Genomic DNA, 6,956 nt, shown 5'->3' with positions numbered 1-6,956 from the left:
TTAATCACTTTTTAATTTCTGTAATGGCGATGATTTATTTCGGGAGAAATCATTTCCGGGGAATTTAATTGGGACATTTTTTCCCGAGAAAATTTTTTCCAGGAAAAATTCTCCGGGAATTTTTTCTTCCAGTGCCACTGATTAATTAATTAATTATCCAAGAGATGAAGAAGACGTGGGGAATAGTTGAAATAGTCACCTGAGTTACCGCCGATGAATAGCCCCGCAGGAAGATCCTTCGGTTGATATTTCAAAACACGAACCACTCACAAAATATTGAAAATATTTTTCATAATGGCGATAATCAATGATAATTGTTCAGCACTGCACAATTGAATCCGACACTTTAATCGTCAGAGGGATCAATTCACGTGACAGCAGATCAATTCACATGACAGCAATTATTTATGAATAATTCGTGTCATTCGAGTTAATGATATTGATGGAGGGGAAAAAAAAGGGACTGAAAGGTGATCTGTGCTGCTTGGTGGCCGGGTAGTTTGTGGCTTGGAGAATAAGTCTACAACAAGGGGGACTTGAGTCCGTTTCTCTCAACGGCATCCTCGCGGTCTTCCCCGATATCCCCTCCCCCGTTTAGTATCACCTCCTCCTACTTGTCGTTATTTACCTATTCTCTCTCCACCGTCGGTTTCTCGGATCTCCGGTGGCTTTTCATATTGCGCACCTCCGGTGATACCTTTTTATATTTGAGGAATGCTCGGTGATGATCAAACGATTCCTCGTAATAGAGGTGGGGACGAGGCGCGTGCCCATCGGCTTCTAATGTCGTCCGGTGGTTGACGGGTTAATTGGAACGTTTTATCTGACTCGTCATATCATTTCATTCCAATAGAACATATCGCATTTGTGTTTATGCTATTTTTGGGGAAATTATTTGTGATTTTTTTTAAATAGCGTACGTAACACTTTAATATAAAATTATACATATAAAATTCGTTTCATGTTCTGATTCGTCTATCATTCGTCAGTGTATAAAATAAAAAAAGGGAGAATAATGCAAAAAATTTGGAGAAGGGCAATTGTCAATTTTGGGTTCCACTTCAGGTTCAACATTCCATGGAGATTGTTAGCAGCCAGAAAAATTCAGGGGAATATATCGCCGTTGAATTAAAGATCCAGCATAATGTAGTACTGAATATTCATGTTTCCATTGAAAATTCAAGTACGAGGATCGCCATTTCTCGCGGATTAACAAGTTTAAAATTCTTTTGAATTTTAAGAGCAACTTGAAATTTTGTAAATCGATCAACATTTAGCGCTGACTAAAAAAAATCTCGTAATTTCTGCAAAAATAAAAATTTTTATTTCACTAGACAATACTTGAGAGTTGAAAATCACGATTGGTAATTTACTTCAAAAATTGCATAGCTTGTTACATACAATTGCAATCACACTTCGACATATGGATTCTCCAATAATCAATCGATGACCAAAAAAATCCACAAGCTGTAAAAATCAATGTCCCCACTGACGCTTGATTTTTCCACATGCCGCAGGATTCACTGAACTCCAAAAAAATGAAGAACAGTTATATTTCAACTCCAATAAATTAACGATAAATTTTTTTTTCGAATTATCACCAAAATGAATAATTCTAGGTAAAAAAAAAACCAATAAGATATTGTAATAATGAAACCAGATCCGTAGCGGTATCGAGTCACATCGTTTCGACCGTTAATTACCTGTTTAACATTTCGGTTGACAGTTTTTACCGGAATGAATTTCTCGTTCTAGAATAAGTGAAATGCATCAATGGCTTTTATCAATTCACCGACAAATAATGGTGATGATACTAGAGTTAATACGAGATACAGATCCCTGATGTATAAATGATAATAGTAAAACGTCACAGAGTAATAGATGAAGAGGGGGAAAGTACTTAGATGCTGACTAACAGTTAGGATAACATGTGGCAAAGCCGCGGCATATGTCTAGGAAGTGATCCCGTCATGGTCTGTCATACCTTGTGCAAAATCATCCCTTTTACCATCTGCATAGACCTCAGCCCACGAGTCAACGAATTCAAGTCTCTTTCATTGAATTGATCTCCGGATTCATTCGCTCATTTGCTCATTTGCTCATTTACTCATTCACTCATTTACTCATTTGCTTTCATCCTCCGTACTTCAACGAAATTTCGTCGTTCCATCATCACAAGACCACCTGAGCAATTAAATCAATTAAAACCCGCAATTATCTGTAACGGATATCGGTGATCATGTGTCGTGAATTCTTACTACATCGATCTGCCGATAACATCATTAAATGTCATTCAGTCTGCTTTGAAGAGCATTATGAAAATAAAAAAATACACGTGACCCAGTTGCTCGCATTTTTCATTTCTACTTCTCCACTGGGAAAAAATATAATGTATTATCAGTCATTTCGTTATGCTGATAACTGCATAACTACAAGCTACCACTGATGTTAATTAATTTTCTTTTTTAACGAGCGACACGTCTATTTCAAGGATTCTGCGATACGTGCAATTTTCTCGCATGTGGACAAAGAAGTTCCGATTTCCGTGGAATTTCTGTAATTATATATCCCCAGGGTGAGCAAAATAGGAGTATGGAGATAGCCGAGTTAGAAGTAGAGAGTCAACTTCAAGATCGCGACAACTCGTACGGAGAATTCTCAGCTAGCACGATAGTTCCTCTAACTGAGAAGAACTGAGTAAAAAATAGAGATTATGTGAAACTATTTAAAACGCACTTGGTGACATTAATAGACCCAAGAAATCATCCTCGTGACATAATTACGCAGTGTTATTAATTTAATTAAATTATATATTTTATATTTACTCTCTCGGTGGAAAGACACCGCGGATGTGGAGATAAATTGTGAGAGAAATACCACCTTGCAATCAGATGCTACCATCTTCATGCCAGTGTGTCACCGACTCAGTTACACACGGTTTAAGATAAAATGAATTAAATAAGAGTGAATCCAGCGGTTTTCACCTGCGACAATGGCACACATGACTCAATTCTCATTCCGTAATTTGCGAGAGAGAAAAATAAAACTGTCTCATCAACTCAAAATGAGAAAAATATATAACGACTGGTCCAGTGATGTCCTGCAACAAGTGATCAAGTGGATCCCAGAATAGAAATCCTGTTTTTTTTTTGTTTTTTTTTTGGAAGTTTCGCAATCATAAAACGGCCGGTAGTTTCGCGTCGATTGGACAGCAACCAGTTTGCCAAAACGATGAAAATTGTCACCACCAGTTCAATGATGATATGAACGCTTATCCACGTCCAATTTCCGTAATGACCCCTAAAAAAGATAATGAGCATAAAAAATTAATGACTCACAGGACTCGACATATTTTTTGCATTAGGACTAATGATGGAGTGTTGTAAAAAATTTTTGGCACCTTTGTTGTAACTCAAATACGTTGAAAAATAAGAGCAGACTAATACCGACTCATGCTGCCTCCATTACGGTTCTCAGAAGTGCAAAGAAGGAGTAGGAGTTTCGCAATATCTGCGTAAACATGTCATGGATTTGTATGGATGCCAATTAGCGACATATATCAAGTATTAGGAGAAATATAATATGCTTACAGCGATGAGGGTGTGCATGGACATGCTGTAATAATTTCCAGCTCGTAATTGCAGAGGATTTTTTGTTCTCATCATTGACATGAGCATCAATGTCTTGACTTGATGATTATCGAGATGATGTTCCCATCCAGACAGCCACTGACTCTCAAACAGCGATGTGCTCTACGGGTGGACAGTTAATTTTTATGACTCGTAATGAGCTCTTTGAAGATGCCCTCCAGAGTTTAAGCAACACGTGCGGATAGATAACCACCGGAAATTTATTGATTAGTAAGTGTCAGGAAGGATCTTCTTACTTTCTAATAACACCACAAATTAGCCGTTAATGGTAGGGCGCATATTTTTCATAATCACTGGAGTCCACTTATCACTGATCTTTGGCATGTGGCGGATGCTTTTGAACACTGAACACAGAATATTAACTATCATTTTCAATTGAACAAGTCATGACTTTATTGCGATGCGAGCGAAAGCTTCAAATTGAACAAATTTTATCGAGTGTTATGGTGGGCAGTATCAGGTCGTGAAATCTGTGGCTAGAACAATTTTTATAAATATTACCTGATATATTAATTGATTTCCACTCCAGCACCAATTGACCAATTGAGACATGGCAGCACCAAGATAGACGATAAATTTGAAAACGCTTTCCTTGGACGATGCCCCCTAATGGAAAATAGCAGTCAATGAAGTTGCTAAGATTTTCATCAACAGCCACTCACTAGGACAGCCTGAAAACCAGCGAAACATATCATGGAGAAGCTAGAGAAAATTTGCATGAGCATGCAGCTACTGAAAATTGAATTGAATTCGTTGATCATGGATATTATTCTTTGATGATGTATCTCGCAGAGACGGAATCGCTTGACAAACGAGTCGCTCTCTTCGCGCTCTTCCTGTTTCCGGAACAGCGCAAATTTACGTATAACAATAGTTTTCTCTCTCGATTGGAGATCTGACCGTTTTGATGGCTTGATGGAACGAGATGTTATCAGGTGACACCGATCGTACGTCTGGATCATGCATTTTTCATAATTCGATGATAATGCCAGTAATTGAATGCTGAGACATCTGCAAATGTTGATTGCTAAACTATCCATTGCGACGATTGAGTACAGGCCGAATGTAACGGCGGCTGTTTGAAGGTACATCGCGATTTCATGACCTGGGGAGATAGTGGTGTCGAAGGGAAAACTCGTTTTTATTGGAAGCTCACCGGGAGCTTTTGGTACGAATAACATCAGAGCGATTACGAGAAATCCAGCTAGTACGATGAAGAAGTACAATAATATTTTTTCGTTGTTAATTGTTGTCTTCAGAAGGGTTTGGACTCCTGTATCTGTAATTTTTTTTTGGTAATCGTGATGATAATCTGTGACATACTGCATTTTTTCATGCCGAAATGTCTGCGCAGATGAATGATGTGTAATTTATAATTGATTACTGATATTTCGCATATAAATCGCTTCGTTTACGAGTAGATCAATGGGTAATAAAATAAATAATAAATAAATTTATGCATGCTTACCAGATGATTGGGAAAGAACATCCAATGGTCCGTACACTTTTTCGCTGAGAATTTTAATTTTTGCGTGTTGTTTATTGAATTTATACAACTTGAAGATAATTACTGATATTCCAGCTAGGTAACATGCATCATCAGTTGCAACTAGAAGGTCTCGACAGTTGATCAGTAAATGTGCAAAGAGTGTACCAAAGAAAGTAATAATGATCGCATAAATAATGATTTTATACATGAGATAAAGAAATCTCATAAGACCAGGCGTTGACCCGTCGAAACTCCAAATACCACATAATCTGGAACGAAACGAATTAACAGTGAAATCATCTGAAATAACAGTAAGACACTTGTGTTTATGGGCGACTTCACTTTAAAAGTATGATAAACATATTCAGTACGCTACGGTGCGTACAATGTGGTGTCTGCATTATATTTTCCAATCTGTCGATGAGAGAATGATATTATTCTTCTACTGCTGTAAAAATCTTCCGTAAAAAAATGATCGGTTATCCACTCCACGCTATCATCAGCTATTTTCTCCAATTTGAATATCGGATGATCCGATAATTTCGGTTTAAATCATAGATGATACCAAAGTGTCTGAACTGTGATTGTGCAATTCAGTACATGTGAACAGCTGGTAGGACTCCCTCAGGTAGCCAACACTTTTCCGATAATACACTCGCTATTGTGGCTGAATTCAATGGTAAACGATACCTTTCGTCGAATCGATCTATTCGACTTTGCCGTAGATCCTATACTTATTGCCGCGATTTCAAGTCACGCACACTCTAGGGAAAATGATTGCTCCAATAGCAAGGGGAGTTGTGAATTTCCGGGGAAGGGGTACATATTTTTTTCATATGTACGCAAATTGTTCGCTTTGAATGGTCATTCTTGAAGAGAAAAAAAATTATTGGTTTCAGCGTGCATCACTTCGATATCATTCCACTCGGGATCGGCGATAAAATTATTCTTCTCAATATTTGTGTTAATATTTTTAATTTGTTTTAGCTTATGGTTATTTTTATCGATGGGTGTAAATTATCTAGGTATTGAGTGGTATCGATTTGTCGATTGATAAATTATACGGTTGTGGGATTTATTATTTTTTTGTGGGAATTTTTATGTGGTGGTTTGATTTAATTTTTTAATTTGTTTTGGGTATTGTTATTTAATGATGGTTATAGGTGATGGGGAATTTGTGATTAAATTCGTGACTCGGGGGAAAAAAAAATTGTCAGAAGTGGGATTCGAACCCACGCCCTCAGAGAGGACCAGAATGCCCCGTCAACTCAGCGAATCACTGAGAAGGTTATCAACCTTGAGTCTGGCGCCTTAGACCGCTCGGCCATCCTGACAATTATAAATTTTCACGAGTAAATAAATTATTACAATTTACAAACACAACCTCCGCTATTTTTCTAATCAATTCTTTCATTAAATTATCCACTCCTCGTTCCAGTGGTGTAAATAATTTTTTTAATAGCCCAACAGAAAGTTTTTGAGACATTCTGCCCTCAATATTCAATTCAATTCAATTCTTCTCATATTTTCATAAATTACTACATCCTGAAGTGTTCACCAATTTAATTTCGACAGTCGGTGAAACGATCCTTCTATGAATATATATCTCTATAACTATTTCGGCATGAGTTATTTTATGAACTGGAAGACTCGTGAATTTTATATAAATTTTTTTTTGTGCCTCTCGAATTTTTCAAGAGAAAATAATCTCAGAATGGATTCTGCACTAATTCAATTCTTGTGGGTATAGTATTGAAGACATTGTTTGGAATATTTCACTCAGATATTTGGGTTTACGCATTAGATACAGATTTGCC

The 6,956-nt window shown here is 37.1% G+C and overlaps 1 non-coding gene across 1 annotated transcript; it reads right to left on the bottom strand.

Moving 5' to 3' along the window:
* Window positions 1-6,350: 6,350 nt before the first annotated feature.
* TRNAL-CAA (transfer RNA leucine (anticodon CAA)) lies at window positions 6,351-6,473 on the bottom strand. Its single transcript has 2 exons — window positions 6,436-6,473; window positions 6,351-6,395 (listed from the first exon to the last, which is right to left on the bottom strand). It is a non-coding gene; the product is annotated as a tRNA-Leu (tRNA).
* Window positions 6,474-6,956: the final 483 nt, after the last annotated feature.

Source organism: Fopius arisanus, unplaced genomic scaffold (genome assembly GCF_000806365.1).
Source record: "Fopius arisanus strain USDA-PBARC FA_bdor unplaced genomic scaffold, ASM80636v1 scaffold00011, whole genome shotgun sequence".
Classification (NCBI taxonomy): domain Eukaryota; kingdom Metazoa; phylum Arthropoda; class Insecta; order Hymenoptera; family Braconidae; genus Fopius; species Fopius arisanus.
This window is presented reverse-complemented; position numbering and strand designations above follow the sequence as displayed.